A 14958-nucleotide genomic window follows, 5' to 3' on the forward strand; every position below is an offset into this window, starting at 1 on the left:
CTTCCAAGTCCGTCCGAGACTGGTCGCCGGCGTAACCGACGTTTCGGTTCTTTTTCTTTTTAATTTCCCCCCCCCCCCCCCCCCCCCACCGTCTTTCCACCGTCCTGTCTACGTGTCCGTTCAACGAACGGGCACTCGTTAATTGCCTCTCGTTGGAGAATCGCTCTCGAAAAGGATTCCCGTGGGACTCGGTTTCTCGTCGGGCTCGCGAATTCGTTCGAGGTAACGGCCGTCGATATTCGGCTCGCACGCGCTCGCATCGCGTAAGGGAAAAGCCCGTGCGTGTCCACGCACCTTCGATCGCGTCGCGAGGTTTCGCAACGGGAACACCCGCGCGACACCTTCGACTACGCGTAGACCTGTGCGCGCGTATACGCGCCTGTGCAACGTCCAAGTCGTTTACGCTGCAACCGGCTCCGATGCGTTTCCTTTTTTTTTTTTTTTCGTTTTTTTCTCGCACTTCCGTACGCGCTCGAGCACTCGACGTTCAGTACGGTCGGCGTCGCTTCGACGAAATCGAATCTTCTCGTCGAATACGCGCAAAACGATTCGCGTTCGCCGGGATCAACGACGAAACAGGATCTTCTTCTACTTCCTCGCTCGAATACCTCGCGGAACGAATAAATCGAGAAACGTCGAAAGTAACCGTTCCCTCTTGGAAGTATTCACCGCGCGTTAACCGGATCTCGCGACCGATTCGATTTCGCGTCTTGCGCGCTACTTCCACTCCCCAGTTTCCCTTTGTCGCGCTACGAGCGTTATTAATCGGTGTTGCGGCTCGCCACAATGCATTCCAGCGTGCATAACACTGAAACAGTCTCTTCCATGTTCTCCCCTTCTTCCATCATTCTTTTACTCCGTGTCACTTCTCCGCCTCGAGAGCAATCCTCTACTCTCTCGTCGAGCCCACTTCAACGTATCCCTGTGCACGGTCTAACGTAAGAACGAAAGGTTAAAGACATTACGAGCCGTAAGTCCCGTACAATTATTATGTTTTCACCGGTCGCGAGCTCGCGCGGGACACGATTCGTCGTTCGTTTCGCGACGTTTACGCTCCGAATCGCCGTATTCCGCACGAACGATTCCATTGTCCGTTCGCGGGTATCGTCGATTTTTTTTTTTTTTTTTTCCATCCACGTTGGATTCCCAACGTCGCGGCGCATCGGTTGATCGTTCCATTCTCGCGTTTCCCACTATTATCGGCAAACTGTTCCGAAGGCGCTTCGAAGCTTCTCGAACGGTTCTCGGGTAATTGTATCCGCAAATTATTCCCTTTGAGAGGGGGTTAAAAGGTCCACATCGCGAAACACGCGCTTTGATCGTTTAATTGACGCGATGCACCGGTAGTAATTAGCCGCCGAATCCTCGATTCGAGGATTCTTCGCGACGCGACACCCCTCGTTCTCGACACCGTGATTCGCGAACGAACGTTTGCGCTTGGATGGAAAATTTTACTCGTCGAGTACGAAGTCGATCGTTTTTTTTTTCTTTTTTTTTCGAATTAACGCGTCGAACGCCACGGTGGTCGAAACGATTGTAAATTTTCGAGCAACGTCACCGTCGTCGACGATGCTGGGAAATAACGTTCGTAGATTTTCGTTTCGACTATTTCTACGCTGCGTCTTCGAGCACGAAAAAATTGACGCGAACGCGTTGATCGGTCGAATTCCGTTCTCCTCTAAAACGTACGCGTTTCCTCGAGCACGGTACGCGGTGTATCTTCATCGCGAAGAAGGCCGCGGAATTTTTCAAACACGGTTTTCCATCCGCGACGTATTTCCATCTCTCCCAAAGGACGACGTTTCCGGTCACGTTGCACGAATAAACCATATTACTCTCGAATTCGCGGTACATCCCATTCCTTTGTGTTCCATCCCGGCGATTGGCTGGGAATGTTTCGAATAGTTTGTGGCTGCATCGTGCCGCGAAGGTTCCGGGTACAGCGATCGCCTCGCGAAACATAATCTCGTCGATGCGCTCGTACGCGCTGGAAAAATTTTAAACTACACCGGGGGAATGAATTTCATCGCGAGAACGAGAACCGAGCGTCCTTGTCGTTCCACGATCGTCCAACGTTCCTTCGGACGAACCGTTTTGCGATCAACGTCGTGCGTTAACCCTGGAAAGTTTTTCTTGAATTTTTCAACGGGCACGAACCGCCCCGACGATCGTTCGCTCGAGTTTCCTTCCGTTATTCCCGACGGTGTACCGTGGAAATCGTTGGAACTATTACCGAAACAGGAATCGATTTCGTCGGCGAATCGATCGGCGACTCTTCTTCCGTCGCGTCGAGAACCGAAATTCTGGAATTGAAAAATTACAACCGACGGAACGCAATAGCCGGGAACGGAAAGTTTTTCGTTGGTTTACCTCGGGGTCGATACCTTGTTATCGGAAAGCACTAGTCATCCTGATAAAACGATATGGCGGATATCGAGATAAATTACGAACCAGCTCCGGCTAGGTACGATTTCCGCGAGGATATACGAGGACGCGTTTCGTTTTTCTCGTCGTATCGAAACACAAAATTCACCGTAAAGTCTTCGCGTCGCGAACAGACCCACGGTGTAAAAACGGACGTCGCTCGGGATTCGTTCGACTCGTATCTCGTCGTTTTTACGCGACCCCGCGGGAATCTTACTTTATTTTTTTACGTCTTTGGTTTCGAAAAACGCGGCGGAAACGATTCGTGAACGATGCAACGTTAACGAACGCAACGTCGATTCGTTCGTCGACGATCGTATCGTACGATTGTTCTCGAGAATCGTAAAGACGTGTTTTGCGTTCGTCGATTTCGCGATTCTTCGCCCTTTCCTTTCCGTTCGCAACGCGTTTCGTGTTTTTTTTTTTGTCCGTGCAACGTACGCGCGTATCGTCGACGTACAAATTTTCCGTATATCCGGGGCATCGGTCGTGGGTAGGTGCGAGGGGTTAGGAAAAACGTGTATCGAACCGACGATTTACCGCGAAGGGCGGTTGAAAGACGCGGAAGAAAAATGAGCTCGACGAGATGGAAGAGAGAACGCCGGCGAAAAATTCGCTTCCTCCGACGCGTTCGAGAGTTCTGCGCACTCTCTTCCCCTTCCGTAGCGAAACAAAATGTTGGACTCACTCGATCCACCTAATGACCCGAGGTTCGGTAGTTCGGCACTCCCTTGTGCATTACGCGCGTTCGTTGTACGCTCGGTTCCCTCGTACGGGACGTTTTCATCGCGTTACGCCTTCGTTCGAATAGTTTCCGGCCGCCCTTTGACAGGGAGGAAACAAAAGGAGGGAAAAAAAATGGCGAAACTTTTACTCGATTCGGCGTCCCCCTGTTTACCCGCTCCGTTGCCGAAAACTAGGACAATTTCTATCGACGAAGCGGCACGGTGAATTATATACTCTTCGCGAACTCGAGGAGGACCGACGCGCGAGTACACTCGATAACTTGGACGTGTTCGCGGAGCTGGGAAGGGTCTCCTCCGTGGTGGAACACGAGCGGCGATACACCGCGAACGAAAGAAAGAAGGAAAGAAAAAAAAAATGGAAGGAAAGGATGGTTACTCGCGAAAAACAAGAACCGGGTCGAAATCCGCGACGCGCGAGCGTTCCCGATCCCGTGGAAACGACCGAGTCACCCGCGGAGCAATAAAGAGCAGCTTTTCATTTTGCACTTTTTAGGGCGTGCATTCAAAGCGGGAACAGATCGTGCCGGACTAATCCGCGATTTCTGTTTGCCGTTAAAACGGCGTACCAATGAAAATCCGTGCCACGTTGTGCTCGTATCCGTTCGAGGAAGCTCGTCGTTGAGCCGTGTCACGGATAACGAAGCGCCGAGTCGTGCGTCTACGACTACGTGCAACGCAAACGGTGAAATTTAATAGGAAACCAGAGACACTTGGGACACTCGTTATCGAACATTGTCCCGTATACGATACAAACGAACCCGCGAATCAATTATCGTAGACCGGTCGCGATATTATTGCGCGCACACGATGGACGTTTCGTCGCGACGGTCGGGTACGCGGTCGAGTTACGCGACGTTCCTCGAGACGACGAGAAGAGACGATCGTCCCGTGGATCTCACCGATCGAAGCTACAGTGGATCGTTCGTTAACGAACGCCTCGACGAGGAACCCGAGGGGACGATTCCACGCGAAGACGACGCGCCGAACGACATTTTCGAGGATAATCGTCGATCGAGTCACCTTTACGGGAACGAATACATCCGCGAGGTACCCTCGACGATCGAATAGGGAACCCTCGAGAACGCCCCGCGACACGACACCGGGACCAACATCTTCGACTTGACGAATCCCTCTGTGAACGTTCGCTGATCCGCTTTTGTCGCGTTAATCCTCAAAGGAAAGAGTGACGAATGGAAGGTGCGAAACTTCCATCGATTTTTCGTTCACGTCGAACATTGTTGTTACTGTTAATGGAACCGCGTGGAATTGCGACGCTGCAAGAACGACCGAGAGCTTTCGCGAGTTGGACGATGTCGGAGCACGGAATTGGCGTGCGCGGAGAGAACGCGAGGAACGTCAGGTGAGCCAATACACAAAACGGATCTTCGCGAAATCGTTTCGCGTTTCGTTCGTTCGTTCGTTCGTTCGTTCGTTAGTTTCTCGGGAATCGTTTACGTGCTGCACGTTACGCTTTCTTTTACAGCCATTGTACAAGACGGTGAGAGAAGAACGCGTCGGATAAAAATTGTTCGCGATCCAAAGTATAATTATTTCGCGTCGCGTTCGAGCGGGTACCAAAGTCCGTCCCACGGCGACGACAATGGTAACTTGTCCGCACGGCAAACAACGTTACGATAAAAAAGACCGTTCCACCCGCGGAAAGCTCGAAAACACGATAAATTATGAAGTTGTAGATAGTTCTTCGCGAGAAACAACGAAAAGAAAAAAGGAAACTTGCTTCGGGCAATTTTTCCGCGAGTAAAAAACGAGCGACGAACCCGCCTTGACCCCGTTCCACTTTTTTTTCTAACACGGTGCACAGCTTCTTTGCTAGACGTAGGCACCTCGGGAAGACGGATCCCCTACCCCCCTCGCCTCATCTTCGTTTCGTTGCTCGTTCTTTGCCAAAAGCCTCGGCGACCTCTCGAGGACAACGACCCAGTTATCTATTAACTAGCAGATGTATTCCGCTGTTACATGTACACGCTTCCGTTACGCTCCGACGTACCAGACGAAGGGTAGTACAAATTTTTCGCTTCTCTAACCTATGAATGAAAACATTTTTCTACTCCTCCCCGCCCCGGCTATTTTCAATTTTGATCCGTTACGAAATTTGTTTTTTTTTTCTTTTCGTTCGCCAGCCACGCGTCGAATCGGCAGCGCACAAGAAACAGTAAATATCTACGATGCTTTAACGCGCGAGGAAATTTAGCATCGAGTGTATTTTATCAAAGGAACCGGTCTATCGACTAATTCCTGCCCAGTGAATGCAGCGAAATATCTAACCCGAAGTTTGCACGGTTTCTCGGAGACTTCGTACTTGCGTTGAATTCAAACTTGAAAATAATGCATCGATAGGGGCTCGAAACATAATCCGTCTTGCTTCGAACCTCCCTTGTACAGGTTTCCATTTACCTAGAAGTTTGAACGATCCTTGTGGAAGCAAGGAACCGAATGATCGACCAATTGCAAAACGTTTGTTTCAAGAATTTATCGAAATCTCTTGGAGAACGAACAGCTCTTCGAAGGAAAAGTTGTAACGTTTATTATTCTAAATTAATAGAAAATGTCGTAAAATTACGAGTCTCTATGCAAATGAAATGCAATTTTTCGTTGTAACGTGACAAACGATTTCCTTGTTTTCTTTACATCGCACGTTGCGCAAAAATAACAATTTCTCTTTGAAAGTACGCTACCCTCGAGTTTCCTCGTTCCCTTGTTTTTGTCGTTCTATTTTTATTTTCACGGTAAGTGTTCTACGTGATCTTTTCCAGCCATTCGTATGCTCTTACAACATCCTGGCTCAGATGACCTCGTCCGACGTGTATTTTCCAGTCGTTGTTGTATATCCGTTAAATTATCTCTCGCAATTACGCGATTAGTTTCTATGGAAATACTCGGGAAGAAAAATTTTAAAGAATTTAAATTCGTCGCTGCGGGACAAACTTTGACCGTTAATCGGTTCGAAATTCTTGGCCCTAAGTTTTATCTTAACCGGATTGCCGTTTCCAAGAATTTATTTTCACAATTTGTCACAATCCTCGGCTTATTCTCGCAACGAGCACTAAATAGTAATCAGCTAAGCGGTCGGACGCCGGTAACAGCTAATTAACTTAACGACCCTATGGCTAGCGGCGGTAATTATAAAGACAACAACAATTTAGTCGGCGATAAAACGTAGAACGTAACAAAAGCACCGTATTAAATGATTTATCCGCCGACTTGTTTACTTTCCCTTTTTCGTGGCTCCGGTTTATCGAGCCCACATTTACGTTTCACCCTGAACACGTTTTTATTAACGGACGCGAAATTTTACGACAAATATAGAGCGTCTAACAAGCAAATACATTTTCGTCGTTCGGTTTCCGCGTTCGCGTAGCAAAATTAAATATTTACGCCGCCAGGTCCTGTTTTCCGACCGAAAGAAAAAATGAAATTAAGAGATGTACACAGCGCCCGCGCGAACGGTAATTCCATTGAATTTTTAATACTTCCATTCAGCGCTGAGTAATGCATAAACAGTATCTTTGCTCTCGTTAAGAACGTTCCCCGGTCGGAAGAGCTGTTTTGTAGCCACTGCGCGAATCGATTAGTGCCACTATTATACCGTAATAATTGGGAGAGGATGCAGGTACCATTAAACAAGCTTGTAGCTTCGCACGATGATAGTTAGTACGCATAATCATTATTGTGTACCTTGTCTATCTCATCGAAATAACGGGATGATTATTTGCATTCAAACATGGCGTTGCAGTTTCAGACTCCCCGGACTAATTAAAACTCGGCGACATTTCCCTGCAGCTTGAATTTTGCAACACGAAAATAAGGGAACCGACTTTGGAAAGAAAATCACCGTTGCTACGAACGGGCACAAAAATTCTTCGATAATTAACATCGACGAAACGACTGTCTTTAACTTTGTCGTTCCGCGTCGAAGACCACGGTATATTTTCATCCACGTTTTTAAATTTCCATGCATCGTTACGATGCAACTCGTCGATGTTGTTTCGCGACATTTTTCCGAAGGTATTTCAACGTTTTCGATTAAAATAACGGTGGTCATTTTTGCGTTTACTTCTGCAAAAATGTTCGTATCCTTTGGAAACATCGAAATAGTAAATAAACGATACGCGCAATGTTTCTTCTACATAATTGCATTTAAAATGAACCGCAAATAAATCCACACTGGTTGTGTTCTACGCACACGCACGGTAGTCGTTTATGCAATGTCGATTAAAATGTAATTCCGTTACTCTGCGTTTCGTTATAGTTAATATTTAGTTTGGAGCGAATTTCGAGAGGAAGATCGATAAAATAGTGCACCGCGTAATACACGAAGTGAAAACGCAATAATTGTTCTATTTGCAATTATTCTATCGCAATATCGTTGCGCATCGATGTCAATAAATTCTTCGATCGTTCTTCTCCGAAACTGACAGCGTAAATATTACGTGAAACGATCTGCATTGTATATTAGCGATACAGTCTATTGGGAATAGGAGTTATACTTAGCTGAATTTATCCAAGAGCTTGACGTATGCATCTAGACTGTTGCTGTACAAGTTTCGGATACCTAAGAGTAGGTTAAATCGGTTAGTTGGGTAAATGGTTCCGATAGGTCGATAGCTTGACGGATCTGGGCGAAATTAAATTTGGTATCCTCAAAATGGTCGAGATATAAATTCCGACGTGAATCGAGGGTGACTCGAATACGAAATAGTCTCGAGTATGATTGGTTACGTGCCGACTTTAAATGAAAAGAAGCGGACGAAAATAAGCGCGAACAGTGGGATTTTTGGAAACGGACGAGTAATTGATCCACCTCTGCTGCTCGAATTTGCGAACGTTTACGTACCAGTATATCGAAACGATCCTTTTAATTCTTCCTCTAACGCTATCTCGAAGTGCATTACGATTTGAGAATAATTATTGTGGATGAAACGCAACAGAGAGGGTGTCTTCGGAGTGATTTCACGTGAAAGGAAACTGAATCCAAAAGCCGGTGTAGTATTCTTTTGTGCGGGGCTACGTTTTCAAGAAAATCGAGAAAAGCCTCGACCTCCTTGAATGCTTGTATTCATAAACATTGAAAAGGTCACGGTTTACTTTCTATAACGCGCGCGTAATGTGTTTCCCGTTAAAGTAACGAAAATCTTTCCCCGGTGTTAATTCCAAAAGCAACTCCGCATAGATCGGCCGCGATAACTATCTCCGGCAATTTATTACGAGTTCCCGTGTAACGTGACCGGCATAAATAATTAATACGAGAATTCGTCGGTGCAACGGCCGTAATGATATATTTGCGACGTCAGTCGGGTTAATAATGTTGCGCCCGACGGTTGGCGCAGCCACGGCAAGAATCGTCTGCAGAAACGTATACGCGTCACGTGTCTACACGTACACATCCACGGCCAATCTCATTAAAGGAACCAATTGTTCCCGACTCATATTCAAAGTTGCATTCAAGCGTTGGGACTAGAGCGCGCACCATGGCTTTCCGTTTTACCCGTCGATTCCTTCCATTTTCCACGAAAATGAATGGGAGGACGTCAACAACGCTGGGGAAACAAAATTATCGTCGTCGGACGACGCTTCCACGAGGAATGGGAGACTTGTTTTTAAGCTCTCATTCAATTCCACGTGTTTCTCACCCCACCCACGCTCTTTCTCGGAAATTCTAAAGGGGGAACCATTATTATCGAGTAATCTCCCGACACTTGCCCGGAATAATAAATATATTATTACGAAGCGGATATATCGCTCCCGAGTAAATCCATTTTACAAGCTGTTCCTTGAAAAGTGTACAAGTGTACATTTTCGGTTCGATATTTTTGCGTTACTCGCAGCGAACGTATTTTCGTACGATCGTGCAACCGTATGCGAGGCAACGAGTTATTACGGGAAAAATAAAATATCTTCAAAAATGTTTTCCAGTGTCTCCTTTAAAAAAAAAAAACAAAAAAATTCTCGACCGTTTCTATCGTTGGAAACGATTTTATTCCGAAACAAAAGTAAACGATTGAAACGTTTAACGATCCATTCGTTGCGCAACCGTAAATTATATTTCTTTCCGATAGAATTCATCGATGCGTCGCGTTAGAAAGCTTTTCATCGGAGGAAACGAATAGAAGCAACTGTATCTGTCGTTTACGAGCATACGATATTCCGACCAATTGGATCAATTACCTATCTTTTATTACCTACGGTGTTTTTACGGGTAATTAATACCGAATCCTAGTCACAAATGTAATTTCGGCTAGTAATAAAACGGTAATAAATTTACCGTATTATTGTTTACAAATTTATCGTATTTCTCTGTTTGGGTTTAATTCAGACGTTCATCGAGTTTCGTAAAGTTTTGTCGTCCCTTGTGTTTATGGATTCGCGAAGAGATTAATTTTCCAGCGGAAAATTTTCTCGGTTATTAAATAACATACACACCGTAGTTTAATCACGTTTCAACATTGTCCCGAATCCATACATAAGTATATTTCCCCGAAACGTAATTTCCCGAGTTATTTGAATTTATCGTTGTCGCGTACCAACGGTATTTTATAACACCCGGATACGCACGGAAGTTGCAAATACTCGAATATTAAATCACTGAGAAATTTTATCGCACGAAGCCAGAAGTTGAACGTTAATCGTTTCGAATGGCCTACGATTATGCGCGTAAACGTCTAAGAGGGTGAAACGCACGTTTAACAAACATTCCTCGCGAGTCCAGATATAACCAATTTCAATTACACTGGGTAATCTTCTTCGCCGCAAGTCTCAAGTTATTACGAAGAGAACTTGCGAACAAAGCTTGCAACATTGAATCGTCAGGCGAAGACGTGTTGTTCCGAGAACACGTATTATGGAACGTAGAGTTACGAAACTTGCGTTCTCCGTTCCAGACATCACCGTTATTATTCATTCCGTTCGTAATGGCCGAATCGAAACATCCAAGTTCCAGCAATATCGTATTTTCCCAATATTTTTTCAGTCAACCGAGCGAAGATAAAGTTTCGCCGTCGTTCGCGTTTATTTACTCTCTGTTTCGTCCATCTACCTCGTTCCCAATTTCTTACATCATTTCGCACATCGTAATTCCGTTAGGATCGCGATTTTACCGAATTTCGCGAAAACGAAAGCTTCTCGAATAATCGATCAACCCAAATTCACGGTAAAAGTGTTGCGCTCTTCGTATTCGTATTTATTTCGATGTACACACGTTGGTCGTATCGCTCCGTTAATTTTGTAATTCCATATTCGTTTCACGATCTCGTTAAACCTATTAAATGGTAACGAGGTCACGCGATACTAATAATTAATATCGTATTCAAGGCCGTGTGTTCTAAATAGTCCTGCGCGATACCAAAGGAAATTCGTCTATTTCTCTCGACACCGAGTCCGATTTATCTCGCCCGAAGCGTTGCCAACCGTTTCGAGTATCAAATTTCTCACGGTTAGAGTGCCCTGTCGCGTTTTCTTGGAGAAACCCGACGAAAAAATGATCGTTCGATAAACGATATCACCTGTTCTCGAACAAGTCACCGCTGAATGCGGATATTTATGCAACACACTGTTCAAGAAACAAAGACCCGTCGTTCGTGCGAGGAGAGAGGCTCTAAACCTTACCGCGAGCTAAGTTTACAATATCAAAGAAGAATTTCTCATCGTTAGAGCAGTTTGCCCGGAGACACTTTCTATGCATTTGCTCGCTCGGTCGTCGCGAGCTTTTCTTCCTCTGCGCGTCTAACGGGCCACGGTGTCCGTGCAACCATGGATGTATCTACTTACTATTAAGAGTGGAACAATTTTCCATTCCGATTAATCGCAATAATTTCGGTCCTCGTTATCATCGCCGAGGGCTGCGCGTTGAATACATGCAGCGACGTTAACATTAAACAACCGTGTACAATGCCGTGCTGAATTCACTTGCACCTACGTACCGTTCACTGAATATTAACGAGACTTTGTCCATTAATATTCGACCGGACGCGAAAGTTTGCTCGAAGTCGAGTGAAATTTCTATCGAGCGCAAACACGCGCCGCTTTTCAACGAATCGTCGATTCGATTTTCTCGAAAGTCGAAGAACCGATCGGCTCGTTTGAGATGCAACGCGGCGCATTCGATGATTTCGTCCATTTGTTTAATCGCTTTACGAAAGGGAACAAAGGTCTGCCAATTTCCAGTGTAACGAACCTAAACTTACGGCCGAGATCACAACGGGGAACGGAACGGAACGGAACGGAACGGAACGGAACGGAAGAGAAATATACCACGCAACGAAGAAAATTGATTTACGATATCCGGGCAGTGGCAGTGGGGTCCCATATCGGATATTGCGCGACACGATTTTCACGGACAAAAAGCCCTGTTGCTGGCCACCAGCCGCCCCCGTACGAACATTAGACATCGATAATGTGTACGAATCTGTGGGGTTCGATTTAATTCATCTCCGCGACAACGTCATTTGTTACCGACAAACTTTCATTTACGTCCCTTTTGTGCCTGGTCATTTGGAAATTTCGTACCAGGAAGTTTCCTCCTCCGTTATTTCGTGTTCGACTCTTACAAAGCATTGCTCCGTTATTGGTGCTTTCGTTCCTTTCATTGATTTACTTTCGAGAGAAAATTACGAAATCTTTTCTTCTTTTTTTTTCTCGAAACAATTAAGGCTCTAAGTCACGTCTTTAACCGAAGTATTATCTCCTTGCAATCATCTACTTACGTTCCAAGTTGCGATTAACCATATTGAAATTTTACTTTTTTGAAATCGTATGATATTTTTGTATCTATTTTTTGGGTCATTTTTCGTTAAGTATTTTTCTACGTCTTGGTTCGGAACCGATATATTATTATATTTATCGAATCGTTCGGTCGAGATCGAGATTCCGGATATTGGCTAGAATTTTTCAAATCTCCGACTTTCGTGTTTCCCTTCTTTTCGGTTTATTCGTTTCTCCGATTTCGAATTTCCGAAACGTTCGAGTTTTCCAACAGCGAAGATCTTCCCGTTGCGCGCGATAGCGTCTGGAGAATCGGTAGGAGTTAACGTGCTGTCTCAGAAGCGCAATGACACAAATGCAGTGGATTGTTCAACTGCAACCGTAGATGCGCGAACGTTGAAAGTTCAGAAGCAAATTTACAGTATTCGGTCGGCGTACGTTCGGTTGACGATACGGTGGCAACGGATCCACGACTAGTTCTGTCAACAATTCGATGACACGACAAACTCCTGTCGTTTCTCGCTGGAAATCAAACGGAACCGGAGTTACTGCACAATTTTAAAAGGCGCCTTTTGTTCGGAATATTCTCTCTACCAGCGAGGTATTACACGAATCGATTCGCTGCCCGCGGTGTTTTTCGAATGTGCGAGAAATACTTACCAAATCGGCTCTAAAATCGTCGCGACAAAAGTGTCGCGTTACGTGCGTACTTCGCTGTAAAGATTTAAACAATACTGTCCTTTCAGAACGAAAACTGTTCCTATTTGAATTCGAACCTACAAATAATACAACGTTAACTCAAACATACGATCATTGTTCACCCAGAGACTCGTATTGCTATTTCGTATCGCACTTGCCTTGAAAATTGTTCACGAAAAATACCAAAATTAGTCAAAGCGAATATTCTTCGCGCATGTCTGCAACGAACCAAGAGTAAAAGTTACGTACAATTTAACGTAGAAATAATAATTCCTCCGTCTAATCCCGAGACTACGCGAACGAATTTACAAGAAATTCTAATATTTCGAGATAAAGTGTTCTTCTTCTAGCTCTCTGAAACGTATCATTTTTCACCGATCCAATATTTTCTACGCATCCCTAGCACGATACGCGTGAGAGCTACATAATTCAGAGTTCGAAAAATAATTTCCCCGTTTAATCCCGAGACTTTGCGAACGATTTTACGAGGAGTCTCCGTCCTCGTTCCATCGTTTCCAAGACGCAGCGTTCACCGTCTCTCTCTCTCTCTCCGTTTCGCACGAGCGGGTGCATAATTTTTGTCAGTTCAGGGCAATTCACGGGAAAATAATAACTAACTAGATTCGAATAGAGGGACAGTTTGTAGCTACCCCCTAACCGTATATCTTCCCGTAAGTCCGCGTAAGTCTGCCATAAAGTCTCGACGCGAGATATCAGTTTCCCGCAGGTGTCGACGAAGCTTGGAGGAACTAAATCGACGTGCACGAGTAAGTTCACGGTAGATATCATTGGCTAAAACAACCGCGTGCATACGAGCAGTCCATTCGAGGTTGCCCGTTTCTGTATCGACGGCTCGCACCCGCTCGCAAATGGTTTTCGTATCGACCGACGCGTCTGGATAGCGTTGCGCCTCTCATCAACGGAACCTATCCCGCGGAACACGATGATAATCCATATTTCACGAGTTGTACGGTTCCTTAAATTATACACGGATCGGTTCGGTTCCCCTCGAACGCGTCAAAAGTGTTCCGTGAATTTATACTCGCGGCCGGTCCCTCCCCGCGGGACCGAGACTTTGTTTCCACGATTTATACGTAACGGGGAAAAAAGGTGAAGTTACACGGTGGAAATTTACGAGCCACCGTTCGTAATTTACGAAAAGAATCTGGTCCACCGTATCCGCGAATCGATCGAAGCGTGACTTTTCGTTCGCCAGACACGATCTCGCGCGTAACTTTCCCGTCGATTAACGTTCCGTCTGAAGAGCAATTCAATGACCTTCGAATTTCATCGGGGAGGAAAAAAAAAGAAAAAAAAAAAATTGAAAATACGATATCCGGAGGTATTTTCGTTTCGGCACGGTCGAGCGTTTCACGGTTGAACGAAATACGGTTTTGTTTACGCGACGTAGAGAAAGGTCGGGCATTAGGGTGAAATATAGCCGCGTTATTAATATTTTTCTCGCCACCGGCTAATAAATGATGCGAGAAAGCTCGGTATCCGTGAACCGTCCCAAGTTGATCCACCCTCTTGGCTCGAATGCCTCGAGCACCTTTTCCAGGATAATTGAAAATCTACTCCTACGGTTTTCCTGTCGTTGTCGGAGTACTTTCGCTCCATCCTCTTCCGTTTCATGGCGTCCCTTCTGCACTCGAAAACGCGAATTATGCATGCGTCCCGTCTTCAATGGCGGCACTTGACACACGGTAGGAAGACTCGCTCTATCCACGCACACACACGCGCACAGAGAGACACACAGAGAGCGATATAATTCATCGGGGAGTTCTACATCGAACAGTTTACTATGATATATCGGGGCACTCGACTGTGAGTAGAATTCAGCCACATTTCAGCCGCAGGGTGTATTATCTCGCCTATATATTGTTAAACGAGTCGGGCACAAGGTGTTCTACGCGAAACTCTTGGCTCGTACTCGAGAGTTTGGTGCTTGAAAAATTGTGGCGTTCGATATTAGATGGGTCGAAGCTACGGAGGCTTCACCGCCTACGAAGTTACCTTATTGCCGAATAACATTATAGATCGGGCTGGGAATAAATACAAAAACAATATTTAGCGACCGGTACTGAATTTCGATGCCCTCTTACGTTCAAATACGTAGGTACTTTCGTAACTTTTGTATCGTTCAAACACGTACTTTTATCACGTTCAGATACGTACCTTTGTAACGTTCAAATACGTACGTATCTTTTGTAACCGTACGTTACGTTCGATTCGTTTCGTACGATTTTCTTCTCTTTTTTTTTACACGTAAATGAGAATCGTTTCCCGTCGAGAGAACCCCGTAAGTCGAAGGCGACGCGAGTTGAGAAAATTTGGAAACTTTATCACCGTATTTTCAATACCGATTCGC

The 14958-nt window shown here is 45.5% G+C and overlaps 1 protein-coding gene across 5 annotated transcripts in view; it reads left to right on the plus strand.

The window, feature by feature from the left end:
* Nucleotides 1-14958, plus strand: part of Rhogef3 (Rho guanine nucleotide exchange factor 3) — a 204381-nt gene that overhangs the window by 29202 nt on the left and 160221 nt on the right. The window contains exon 1 of one of the 5 annotated variants that reach the window (XM_076307276.1): nt 4389-4530. The exons of the other annotated variants lie outside the window; for them this stretch is intronic. The gene's annotated coding sequence lies outside the window, so the exon portion shown is untranslated. Of the gene's footprint in view, nt 1-4388; nt 4531-14958 lie in introns of those variants that run through there. 5 annotated transcript variants of the gene reach the window in all.

The sequence above is a fragment of the Ptiloglossa arizonensis genome, chromosome 3 (genome assembly GCF_051014685.1).
Source record: "Ptiloglossa arizonensis isolate GNS036 chromosome 3, iyPtiAriz1_principal, whole genome shotgun sequence".
Taxonomy (NCBI): Eukaryota; Metazoa; Arthropoda; class Insecta; order Hymenoptera; family Colletidae; genus Ptiloglossa; species Ptiloglossa arizonensis.